Source organism: Nymphaea colorata, chromosome 8 (genome assembly GCF_008831285.2).
Source record: "Nymphaea colorata isolate Beijing-Zhang1983 chromosome 8, ASM883128v2, whole genome shotgun sequence".
Taxonomy (NCBI): Eukaryota; Viridiplantae; Streptophyta; class Magnoliopsida; order Nymphaeales; family Nymphaeaceae; genus Nymphaea; species Nymphaea colorata.
The window spans coordinates 23751019-23765249 of record NC_045145.1 but is presented as its reverse complement, the minus strand read 5'-3'; positions in this window follow the sequence as shown (position 1 = coordinate 23765249).

The window sequence follows — 14231 nt, the reverse complement described above, 5'->3', positions numbered from 1 at the left end:
AATCAGGGTTTCGGGTTTTCTTTTTTTCTTCTTTTATAATTTGTACTCCCAACTAAACGGCTTTTGCGGGTCCCGCGGAGCCTCATAGGTGCAGGAGCGGTTTTGGGGATATATATATATATATATATATATATATATATATATATATATATATATATATATATATATATGCTTATCCTAATCACCGGACGTTTCTCCCAAGTATTTGGTTTTTGGCTTTTTATATTTTTTTTAGAGAGAAAGAAAGTAAGGGTCAAAAAAATAATTTATTTATCTTTTTGGATTGTATAAGAAATCTCCGCCCCTACCACATATTTAGGGTTTAGCTGTAGCGGAAGTTAACTTTAGATTGGGTCATTCAACATGAAAAATTGACTCGTTTCTTAAGACGAGCATATGGCTCTGGAATTCCCGAAAGAGACTCCTTCAGTGAGGCTTCCAGGAATACACAGTGAGAGTGTGTGGCTTCCTTGTAGTTCTAGAGTGCACCACCATCAATAGAGAAAGTTTGTATGTATACTTTAAAGGATTAGCTCTGGGGTTTGGACTAATTGAATCGATAGAACTATTCATGGAAGTCAGGTGTGGATAATGCAGAAACATCTTCCGATGCAACGTATCTGGTGGCCGGGACGGTGAAGCATCCTCTCAGTCGCCGGACAAAGTCATCGCTGGAGAATCGGCGAGAAATTGATTCACGCTCAGAAAGCGGAGAAATGGGACCTAGGAGGAAGACCTGGAACAAATCTGAGAACAGAAAAAGAAAGAGAAAGAAAACTGTGCACACAAAGTGATGATCAACTACCCATAATTAATATAACATAATCTTAAATGGCTTGCACCCACCAGCCTCAAGAACAAAAAACTAAAAAAATTGTGATTTTTAATCACAAAATCCAACCACTTCATTGCTTCACCCCACCGTCCCGTTTGCGCCCACGACGTCGTCGTCTCCATCATCGGCAATGAATTCAATTAGTCCCAACACAGCTCTGGTAATAATGTTTTCCAAAGGGCACACGTGGAGCGGTGAAATTGTGGCACGTTACAACTTTTTTTCAAATGAGAGTATTGAGTGGTACAAGAAATTCAACTGTAGGGTCAAAACTCGAAAGGCTATTACAGACATGGCCATCTTTTGTCTAGCAAAAGAAACAGCAAGTAAATTTCTTCTAGTAAACCACCACGCTGAGCATAAATGAGACATGCATGAATGCTAAAGCTCAAAGAATGGCCATGAAGAATAGGCATTGGGACACAGAAATAAGGGACGCAAAAGAATGCAAATTGAAGAGTGCATTTGTAAGGACACACATTGAGGAGCACCTTTATTTACAAAGGTACAAGTCACTAACAAATGACATCCCCTAGTACAAAGGATATGGCTTTCATCAAGCTGGCATACCTAACGGAGCTAGTCCAAGCGTACTGAGGTTACCTACAGAAAATATAACACTTTGAATTTGTGAAGGTTCTGGTTCCAGAAACACAAAATATAAAAGAAACTGATAATCAAATTATTTCCAGTAGATATGTTATAGGGAAAAACAACTTACCAGAAAAGCATCAAGACAAACACAGCATTTCTGTAGACAATGTATAAAACCAAATAGCCAACACGCTGATAATTCCAGTGCCCATGAACTAGCAATAACCTTTTCAAGAATCTGAACTGCCCCATTGCAAAATCTGACGCCATAACTGCTTGGCGCCCCTCCTGCCCAGATATCCCAACTCCAACATCAGCCATTTGGATCATTGAAACATCATTTGCCCCTGCAAGTTACCATAGATGAATGAGGGTAACTCTCTGGTACAACGAAAATTTTTTTCCACAAGAATCAGTGAACACTTTGACATAGTCACTGTAAGATAACACTGCAAATCATGCACACATCAGCAATCAACTGAATCAAGACTAATCTGACGAGGAAAGAATCAGTTCACCACTATACTGCCGCCATCCCTGAACCCAGTTGCTTCATTCCTCAGAACTCAGAAGGGACGCAAGCATTTGTCAGTGTAAAGACACCCAGAAAAATGAACAAGTCCATGCAGGCAACAGATGAACTTAAAAATTCTTCAGCAGTGGAGATACATTTTACAAGCAGCCTACCATCACCTGTAGCCAGCGTCAAATCATTGATCCTACTATTAATTAGATCAACAACCCCAGCCTTCTGTAGGGGAGCAACACGACAGCAAACCACTACTTCACAGGAAATTGCCAAGTCAATCTTGATAATGCTAATGTGTACCCTTTGGCTCTTTTGTGGACCATATTGAGCAGGGCTGAAGAAATCATAATGAGAATCATACTTATATCTAATTCGTAATGTTAAATACTGAAAGCCTGGAAAGAAGTCACATTAACAAGAATAGGTACTGCCTTATTAAGTATTACATTGACAAGTTTTATCAAAAGCAGCTTCAATTGTCAAGACCCCTTAGAAGAACGAACATTAAATGAGATAGTTGACTAAGCGATCTCATCTCAGCCTTTTCATCTTAGTCTCGTACTTTATGAGAACAGAAATGACAAGAAACAAAATAAAGGCAAGAAAACTAGATAAGCAAGAGGGACAACCAAAAAATCCACATACTACGAAAAAAAGTTGACAAAATGTTCTCTCTCATCAGATACTCTCTCTTTTTGCATGAACTATGAAGTAGTTGTAACTCTTCTAGAAGTAAAGCACATTATGAGAAGTACTATATATATATATCTAGAGAGAGAGAGAGAGAGAGAAGACAAAATGGCAAAGAAAAGAGAGCATGCCAACCATAAAGTGCAACTCCACCCCTAGGTAAACGCTTCACTTTAATAAAGTCACCGTCATGAACCTTTAGGTGTTATATATCACGAAACTTTAGATATAACATAAGCACATTATATATATGAGCATGTTATATATAATATATATCTATAATATATCGTCATATATATATGAGCACATTATATATAATATACATCTTTTCACGATATATTATAGATAGATATTATATATAATATATATCTTTTCACGATATATTATAGATATATATTATATATAATATGCTCATATATATATAATGTACCTATGTTATATCTAAAGTTTCATGATATATAATACCTAAAGGTTCATGACGGTGACTTTATTAAAGTGAAGCATTTACCTAGGGGTGGAGTTGCACTTTATGGTTGGCATGCTCTCTTCTTCTTGCTTGGTTTGCAAGAAGAAGGTGGATGAGCATGGCATAAAGAAGTCATATATAATCCATCGTGTTTGCTTTACTTCTAAGAAGAGTTACAACTACTTCATAGTTCATGCAAAAAGAGAGAGTATCTGATAAGAGAGAACATTTTGTCAACTTTTTGTCATAGTATGTGGATTTTTTGGTTGTCACCTCTTGCTTATCTAGTTTTCATGCCTTTATTTTGTTTCTTGTCATTTCTGTTCTCATAAAGTACTAGACTAAGATGAAAAGGCTGAGATGAGATCGCTTAGTCAACCATCTCATTTAATGTTCATTCTTCTAAGGGTCTTGACAATTGAACCTGCTTTTGATAAAATTTTTCAATGTAATACTTAATACGGCAATACCTTTTTCTTGTTAATGTGACTTCTTTTCAGGCTTTCAGTATTTAACATTACGAATTATATAGAAGTATGATTCTCATTATGATTTCTTCAGCCCTGCTTAATATGGTCCACAAAATAGCCAAAGGGTATACATTAGCATCATCAAGATTGACTTGGCAATTTCCTGTGAAGTAGTGGTTTGCTGTCGTGTTGCTCCTCTACAAAAGGCTGGGGTTGTTGATCTAATTAAGAGTAGGATCAATGATTTGACGCTGGCTAAGGGTGATGGTAGTTGCCTGTAAAATGTATGTCCACTGCTGAAGAATTTTTCGGTTCATCTGTTTCCTGCATAGACTTGTTCATTTTCTGGGTGTCTTTACACTGGCAAATGCTTGCGTCCCTTCAGAGTTCTAAAGAATGAAGCAACTGGGTTCAGGGATGGCGGCAGTATAGTGGTGGACTGATTTTTTCCTCCTCAGATTAGTCTTGATTCAGTTGATTGCTGATGTGTGCATGCTTTACCGTGTTATCTTACAGTGACTATGTCAAAGTGTTCACTAATTGTTGTGGAAAAAAATTTTCGTTGTCCAACCTTAGAGAGTTACCCTCACTCATCTATGTTTACTTGCAGGGGGAAATGATGTTTTCAATGATCCAAATGGCTGATGTTGGAGTTGGGATATCTGGGCAGGAGGGGCGCCAAGCAGTTATGGCCTCAGATTTTGCAATGGGGCAGTTCAGATTCTTGAAAAGGTTATTGCTAGTTCAAGGGCACTGGAATTATCAGCGTGTTGGCTATTTGGTTTTATAAAATTTCTACAGAAATGCTGTGTTTGTCTTGATGCTTTTCTGGTAAGTTGTTTTTCCCCATAACATATCTACTGGAAATAATTTGATTATCAGTTTCTTTTATATTTTGTGTTTCTGGAACCAGAACCTTTACAAATTCAAAATATTATATTTTCTGTAGGTAACCTCAGTACGCTTGGACTAGCTCCGTTAGGTATGCCAGCTTGATGAAAGCCATATCCTTTGTACTAGGGAATAGCATTTGTTAGTGACTTGTACCTTTGTAAATAAAGGTGCTCCTCAATGTGTGTCCTTACAAATGCACTCTTCAATTTGCATTCTTTTGCCTCCCTTATTTCTGTGTCCCAATGCCTATTCTTCATGGCCATTCTTTCAGCTTTAGCATTCATGCATGTCGCATTTATGCTCAGCGTGGTGGTTTAAATGTACTTGCTGTTTCTTTTGCTAGACAAAAGATGGCCATGTCTGTAATAGGGGCAGCCTTTCCAGTTTTGACCCTACAGTTGAATTTTTTGTGCCACACAAATAATCTCATTGACTCCTCAAGGATCATTCTTCGTTAAAAAAAGTTGTAACGTGCCACAATTTCACCTCTCCACTTGTGCCCTTTGGAAAACATTATTACCAGAGCTGTGTTGGGACTAGTTGAACTTATCGTTACTTCATTGCCGATGATGGAGACGAGGACGTCCTGGGCGCGAAGGCGATGGTGGGGTGAAGCAATGAAGTAGTTGGATTTTGTGATTAAAAATCACAAAATTTTTTAGTTTTTTGTTCTTGAGGCTGGTGGGTGCAATTATTTAAGATTATGTTATATTAATTATGGGTAGTTGATCATCACTTCGTGTGCACAGTTTTCTTTTTCTTTTTCTGTTCTCAGATTTGTTCCAGGTCTTCCTCCTAAGTCCCATTTCTCCACTTTCTGAGCGTGAATCAATTTCTCGCCGATTCTCCTGCGATCGACTTTGTCCGGCGACTGAGAGGATGCTTCACCGTCCCGGCCACCAGATACGTTGCATCGGAAGAAGTTTCTGCATTATCCACACCTAACTTCCATGAATAGTTTTATCGTGTGATTCAATTAGTCCAAACGCCCAAAGCTAATCCTTTAAAGATACATACAAACTTTCTCTATCGGTGGTGCTGCACTCTAGAACTAGAAGGAAGCCACACACTGTGTATTCCGGGAAGCCTCACTGAGGGAGTCTCTTTCGGGAATTCCGGAGCCATAAGGTCGTCTTAAAGAACGAATCATTTTTTCATCACGTCGTCTTAAGGAATGACCCACTTTTTTATAGATCCAAAAAGATAAATAAATTATGTTTTTTGAGTCTTCGATTCTTCCTCTCTAAAAAATATAAAAATCAAAAACGAAATTCTTTGGGGGATTGTGAAACGTCGGGTGATTAGGATATATATATATATATATATATATATATATCCCCAAAACCGATGCCCTGGGGCGCCGAAGAGGCTCCGCGGGACCTGCAAAAGCAGTTTAGTTGCTCGGAGTAAAAAATTAAAAATTAGAAAAGAAAAAAAATAAAACCCGGAAACCCGACGGTGAGCGACTTCGCATCCTTTTTCCTGAAAATCGGGAACCTGGTCTGGGTTTATGTAGCGACCCGCCCGCAGTGTATGATCCTTCCATAGAAACTCCCTTGTCTTCATTTGGATCCTCCTACATGGACCCCTACACCTGGCATTTGGAAGTCATGCTATTCCGAGCTAAATATCCGGGCTTAAAACTGCTAACTATTAGTACTGGATACTTTGTTGGTGGAAATTTTGTTCTACCTTTCATTATTTGATTTTGATTTCACGAAACTTTGTCCCGGGCATTGAGAAGTTTGCAGCCGACGTAGAGTTGTTGATAAAACAAATTAAATGTGTGTGCATAAGGTAAAGAATATTTCATATGGATCATCCTCTCCGAACAGAAGCTATAAAGACTGCAAGTAAGGACAACAAGAAAAAATATACGCCATATTGAAAAATAATTGATAGGATATGGAATCCTAACTTGCATAATCTAATACATGCTGCTTTTTTAAATCCTCATCTATTTTGGAATAAAATGGTAAAAATGGATGAAAAAGTTCGAGAGGGTTTGGACATAGTGACAAGAATACTTATTCCTCATGAAGACTATTCTGAAATAGCTAATGAATAGGTCAAATATCATAATAAAGATCTTACATTGTTTCGCAAGGGATTAAACATGAGAGTTATTCAAAGTACACATCCACGTAAATGTCTCATTTTACTAGTTTTTCTATTTATGCAATCAACATTCATTATTGGTTATGCACTTCTTCTTTTAATTTTTTTTTCTTTTTTAATCATATTAGGGATTTGGTGGGTGATGTTTGGTTCTTTTGTTCGTGTGCTTCAAAGTGTAGCAATCAAAATTTTAAGTCAACCATGCAACGTATCAACCATTGAAAGAAATTGGAGTGCATTTGATGCTGCTAACACAAAAAAAAGAAACAATCTTGCACCGTCAAGTTTAACAAATTTGATCTTCGTTAGAATGAATATGGATTTGCAAAGCATGACTCTAGAATGAAAAAAGACCAATGCAAATCCTATTTACATTAAACATGTGGATCCATTTGCTGAAGAAGAAAATTCAAATACTGAGACAACGAACTTGCCTTCAGATTCAGAAGAGAAAAATATTGATGAAAGTGAAGGACAAAGAACTTCAAGGCATACAAGAAATGAAGAAGATGACTCCACTTTTTGGGAAAAAAGACTAAAACATGTTTTTTTTTTCACTTTTCAAGTGAAGAATGACTTCATTTGTGTTGTAAAGTCATGAAGGCAATAATCTTTTGTTAGTTATGTATTTGCCACGCTATTAGTTTTCATTATCTAATTTTAATTTGTTTCTTATCTAGTCATTTTTCAATGTTTTTTTATTTTTTCATTTACTTTATTTTTATATAATTATCAGAATTTTTTATTTATTTTTTAAAAATTTACCATTTTTTCCTCGTTTTATTCTCAAAATATACAACTTTATCTTATTATACCCATTTTTTTTACCGTATAATATCCGTACACGTTTTTTTGTGACAATGCTCCAAAAAAAAACACCATGACAAACAGGAGGCGTTTAGAACATTCACGGCGGCGAAGACAACCTCTTGTTCCTTCCACTCCAATAATTGCACGAAACCAAACCGATCAAAACTCTGTTGCTTCTTCTTCCCTAGTCAAAGCGACGCGAGATATACTGCCGCTGTAATTAAAACTGCTACAGCTGTGATGAATAGGGAAACCAACAAAAAATAATTTAGACAGATTCCACTTATTCCTCAGTAAAGAGCAAAGGTCCGCCAATACAAAATGAGAAGCAAATAGGAAAAAGACTGCAGCCAAAGGAAGGCCAAGCTAAGCAGCAGGCAGCGCCTTTACCAAGCACTTGTACCAGCCCGACAATCCAGCTGCACTGAATAACAATGAGAGTCAAACCTAGGGCACGCCGCACCCCAATCAAACAAAGCCTGCGAGCGATTGCAGCCCGCCGTTCTGTGATGAAGGACTGGGCAATGGTAGGGAGAAGGAAGAATCATGGCGGAGGCAGGTAGAAGTAGGAGCGACGGACGGTAGGGCAGGGGACGAAATTGAGGGCTGTACATCCCTAGATTCGATGTCCTGGAAACACCATGGGAACGACACGAATTTCAAGATCATCTGGAATAAATTTTCTACCGGGAGAAGCATACGCATTTTTGTGGGAAGCAATAGCTTATTTCTCTCTTTAGCTTCTTTCGCTCTTTGGGAAGGATGCTGCACACGAGGAAGTGAGACGTTACCTTGATGTCCACGAGCTCGAGTTGATCCACGACTTATTATATATAGACCGCTGGTTCTTAGGTCAACATGGCCAGCACTAATTTATATTGTTTATAAGAAAGACTATATATTGAGTCGGGCCCAACTTGACATGTTATGACAAGGGCAAAACAAGTGACAGCTTCTGGAGTCTGGAATGTGAACACATGATTTTTTTTTCCATCCTTCGCTTCTCGGCAGTATTTGTCCGCGTTATCAAACGCCCAAGAGAACCTACGCATGTCATGTAATATTTCCAACAAAAGACGTCCTCATGTTCGAAGGTAAACAAGGATGGATGCATTTGGATCCAACGCTAAACAATACCACTTCTTAATCCAAACCACATTATTGGATCCATATGAAAATATTCATAATGTTGCAGGTAGAACAAACGGGCAGCATGGTCCCCGAAGAATTTGGCCAAAACCGAGAGCCACGCTCAGCGGGATTTGGTCTTTAGTGGTTCAAAATCCAGATTCTACACTTGATTAGGCCTTAATGAACCCGACTCCAGATCCATAGCCATAACCTTCAAAGTTGTGCCACTTCCATACAAATTTGCAACAGCCATAGGCGTGGACAGACGTGTTCTTGCTCTTTCCATCTTTACCTTAATGTTAAGAAGAAGGTCCATGACATTATATATACTGTCTGACTTAGAACCATACTAGGCTGATCGGACAGTCTGATCAACCAAGTAGTAACTGCGTGTACTCGTTTTACTTTTGAAAAAAATGCGAAAGGCAAAGCAATTTTCAGTGGTATAATAATAATTAATTTAAATTTAACTCCATTCAGTGTTGCATATTGTTTTATGAGCATGGCAAAGGGAAAAAAAAACGAATCGTCCATTTGCGTTATGAAAGAAATGTTTTTACTAATAATTTATTTTAACTTGACTGTAATGAAGCCTTGAGAAATGACAGTGGCTACACAATTAATTAATTTCGATAAGGGAACGTTTGATGGGCATGAAATATCCTATAGCACTGAAAATAAAACTTTAAATTTTTAATTTTTTTTTTCTGCTCATCAAACTTGAGATGAAAAAACTTATTGTTAGGTTGATTTCTGGAATCTTTCCCCGCATTCACCATGTTTTTGGGCCAAATGGAGGTTGGGTTTTATGAGTTGGATTTGGATATGATCAACTTGAACTCACATTCAAAAAATACATGAAACCCCATTCACCATGTTTTTAGGCCAAATGGAGGTTGGGTTTTATGAGTTGGATTTGGATATGATCAACTTGACAAACAATTAATACAATTAATATGGAGGCTTGTCGTTGATCTATTTGTCAAAACGATAATATCGAGGCTTGTCATTGATCTATTTGTCAAGCAAGTCATCATGCTTGAACCTTTGTGTAAATTATGGCTCTATAAGTTGGTCTGTGTCACATAATTTTTTTTTTTTCAAGATAATTTTAGTATTTCAACCATGTCAAGTAATTAAGATTTAAATCAATGAACTTAATTTGCTGCAATTTCAAAAAATCCAATTTCAAATTTATCCAAGATTTCCTAAAATGCCTTCATTTCTCTTCTTTTTCTTCTCATCATTTTTCTCTTTCTATTCTGTTTTTCTTACTTTCTCTCTCCTCATATGCTCCGACCCATGTGTGAGCTGTATTTCTCCTGCCTTCTCACGCTCTTCCCTCTCTTTGGTCTTCTTCTCTACCATTTTTGCCTTCTTCTTCTTTTTTTTTTCCTTTTTCTTTTTTATCGCACTCTTCAGGATTGTAAAGTTAAAAGAAGCCATGTAAGGGAAGAAAAGAAAGAGAATGGTAACTCACAAGAAGCGAGTGTGAGAGGGGATACAAAGAGGGGACAAAAACCTCTCTTTTTGTTGCCTCTCGCACTTGCTTCTTGTGAGTCACCCTTGTTGTTCCTCTCTTTCCTTACACAGCTCGTTTTAATTTTACAACTTTGAAGAGGAAGATAACAATAGTGTTTTAGGCCACTGGAAGATATATATATATATCTTCAGGATGTTTTAAACCCTTCGAATTAAGATTGCATGTACAAGGCTAGAACTTGTGGGAAAAGCTTGGACTTGAAGCTTCAGGATGTTAATCCGTTACATGCTGCAAGTTTAGAAGTCCAACGGAACTTCCACAAGAGATTAAGACTCTTGCGGCTCCATCTTTCTATTAATAATTAGCCCATTTCCTGTCAATTGCTTCCAACTGTTCCATTCCTTACGTGTTTGATGGTCCAAATTCGGATATCATTTCCTAAATTGACGGTTTGATCAGCTTTCTAATTGTTTCTTTTTTGAATTAGCTGGATATTTGACCAGCTTCCTCTTTTGTTTCTCTCGATTTTCTCTCTTCAGACACGTCCATGTGCCAGCTGTTTTTTCCCACTTGTCCCATCCTTCCCCTCATTGGTCTTTCTCCATCTTTCTCTACCATGTTTCATGAGTGGGAAGGGCCTCTTCCCTCTCCCACTCTCTTGTTGTCAGCTACCCTTCATGTTCGTTCTTCGGAAAAAGAGATAGAAAATAAACAATAAGAAGAGGAAACAGAAGAAGAAACTGGTAAAGAGAGGGAGAGAGAGAGAGAGAGAGAATGATTTATAGAGATAGAGAGAGAGCCAATAAAATGGGAATATGTATCAAAATTGGGGGACAAGACGTCCCCTAGATACAAAAATTGGGGACAAGAAGTCCCCTAGTTACAGTAACAAAAAACCGTAAGACAAAAGCAAAAGAGAAAATATAAATACAATTACATAAAAACAAAAAAGGGGTAGAAAAAGAGTGGAAGGACGGACCGACATCATCTCCCAGTCGTAGAAAGAGGACGACGCCGCAGCTGAATGACAAAATGAACATCTCCCTGCACAAGCCGAGCTAGAGAGAGGAATGATCTAGAGAGAGAGAGAGAATGAACCGATAAAATGGGAATATATAACAAAATCTGGGGACAAGAGGCCCCCTAAGTACAAAAACAATTCGCAAAAAATAAACCGCAAAAACAGAAGCAAGAAGAAGAAATATACAATACAATGCACAGAAAAGTAAGAGAAAGAGGAAAGACGGAGCGGCACAGTCACCCAGCCGCAGACGGACAGCGGCACTTCAACCGAATGACAAACTAAACATCCCCTTGCACGAGACGAGCCACAGAATCTGGTGAAGAGAAAGTGTCTCTGAAGACTCCGTTGTTGCGCTCCTCCCAAATGCGCCACCAAGCTAAAATGAGCCACGGCCTCCAGACGTGACCCCAGGAAGCAGTTAGGTGGGGGGAATGACAAAAGAGGAAAAGAAGACGAATGGATTGTGGGTTTGAAAAACTACTAACAAGGGAAGGCGAGACAAAAGCAAGGACACTAGAGAAAAAAGGGCACGAAATAAAAAAGTTGACCCGAGACTCAGTCGCGATAAGACATAGGGGACACTGATTAGCCAAACTGATGCCAAAGCGTTGTAGATGGTCAAAAGTGTTAATATGGCCAGTAAGAAGAAGTTAGACAAAAGCAATGGCACGGGAAAATGGGCCAGGAGACCAAAGGGACCGGGATGGGAATGACGCGACAGAATGACCAAATGAGGCCAAGTAGCAAGAATAAAAAGTGAACTCACGGGTAGGTGAAAAAGGCCAGGATGAGGACGTGGACGATGAGAGGCCAGCAAGGCGAATGAAAAGAAGAATGACAGAAAGCATGTCGCACCAAAAGTGAGAGGAGGAGGTGTGAGAGAGAGAATGAGACAAGGTTGGAAAGAAACGGGTCACACATGGGTGTGAATAGGGGAGAGTAAGCGAGAGAAAAAGCAGAAGAAGAGAGGAAAAATGAAGAGACGAAAGGGAGGAGACATAAAAGGTGTTTTAGGAAATCTTGGATAATGGATAGATTTGAAATAAAATTTAAATTTACCCGAAGGTGAAGTATAATTTTGGATGATTCAATGGTTATTTAATATTATACATGGTTTGCCCCTTAAAGATACAATTTGATGTTTTAATGCTTCCAAACCACAAAAAATTCTACCTTCATCTTCATCTATGGGGGTTGGAAAAGCGCCTGAAGAATGTGTTAGCTCTCCTCCTTTTCCCATGTCCTTGGTGTTTAGGGCTGCTTCAGGTCTTGAGTGGATGCATGATACACCCATCTTTTCCATGTCCTTGGTGTTTAGGGCTGCTTGAGGTCTTGAGTGGATGCATGATACACCCATCAACTATACTGTTGCATTATCATGACAACTAAACTGTTGACCAGCCTCTCATCCACTCGCCTGTCGGTGGGGATAATGATATCTTGACACTATTAATAAAGGCATGCAGATAAAGATGCACATATTCACGCACAAATCCGGCCGGTAGAGTTAATTGACAAATGGTGGCAAATCTGTTCTCAAGGTTTTTGTATCTTATTTGCCAAATCCAGTTTTAACTCGTTTGGAATGACCAAGTTGAGAAAAAAAATGCAAATATGTAGTTGCAGATGGTCATCAGCATACAGTGATATGTGGTGCACCATACAACTAGAAATGGAAAATATTGTGTAGTTTTGGTTGGTTATTACTGGAGCCGAAAGGGGTTCCGTGTCTCCTGCATGCTTACATCGGAACAAGCCTTCTCACAACTCTTGACGATCAATCTCTACCGTAAACCATCGCTGCTGGGGAGTAGCTCCCTACCTTCTTTTATTTAAAGGAAACCTCGCTGATCCTTCTCATCTAAATTTTGTCTTGCTATTTTAAGAGCCACCAAGGCCATTGGCAATTCATACCCTCACGGCCTACAAACTGTGGGTCTGTCCGTAGAAATTTCTTCGGGCGAAGGATTTGGTGCCCATTAATTGATACAAGTATTCAAGACCGTGTCTGACCCTCTTACCTATGAAAACGAAGCAATTTTTTAGGATTTCTTTGAGGTGCATTTAGTCTCAAAGGCCCACTTATTTATGGATTATGGAGCACAGATAACTACCAAATATCTACCATTAGATTGAAACTCAAGGGTACATTCCAGATTTAACTGAAAGAAATAAATCTTGTTCAATATTTAGAAAACAATCCTTTTCCAAGAGGACAAGAACCTGCAGCCCATCTTAATTACAAATGTCAGACATGTGGGCTCCCTAGCTTAAATTAAGAAGTTGAAGGCGAATCCTTTACCCTTCCGGCTTCCTTAATTTTCGCTTTTTACTTAACAAATGTAACTGCGTAAGTTTCAAAAAATTTATATTTTGTGGTTTAATGTATCCATTATTTAAACAATTTAATTTGTTAGACTACTTCACTCATTATTAAGTTGGATTTAATAAAACATCCATGTTGATAGATGCAAAATTCAAGAAATAGATTATCCAAGAAAGGAGTGCGAAAGCAAAAGACGTCCCACTTATACTTTCTTATTGGCCTTATGATCCCTAAAATGTTAAACCCTACAGCTGCATTTAATGTACTTAAAAGGTTTTTGCCAAGTTTATTGACATGGCCATTTTAAAATTCCACGAGTGTGAACCAATATTGGAGAAAAATTCATGAACATAAATCAACAATAGAGAACAGGGTAGTATAAGTCATTCTTTGCGGGGCAGAATCTACGAAACCAATTGCAGCAAAAATTAAAAAGAATAAAATGATCATGCATGTTCTGCCGGTATTATGATGAAGCAGAATATCAGAGGCATAACGTAAAATCATCTATATGTCTGGCTAAAGCATTGATAAAGCTAAACTGGTCAATCTGTTTAGTAAAGCAAGAGTAGGATTATTTAGTAAACTAGTTGAAATCGAAAGACCGAATATGTATTATACCATATGCATTGGTGAAGGCAGATGTTCATTGACGTCTAAAGGTGGACGTCAGTAAAAGTTAATCCTCAACGACATCACCTCCGGACATCGGTAAAATTTGACTTTCATCGACGGCCATTTTCTCATGGGCGGGTAAATCTACCTTTTTTTTTTTTATAGTGAGAAGGGTTCACATAAAGAATGAATGCAAGAACAGCCAACAAATTAACCAAGCTATGACATATATCATGAAAAAGGCTT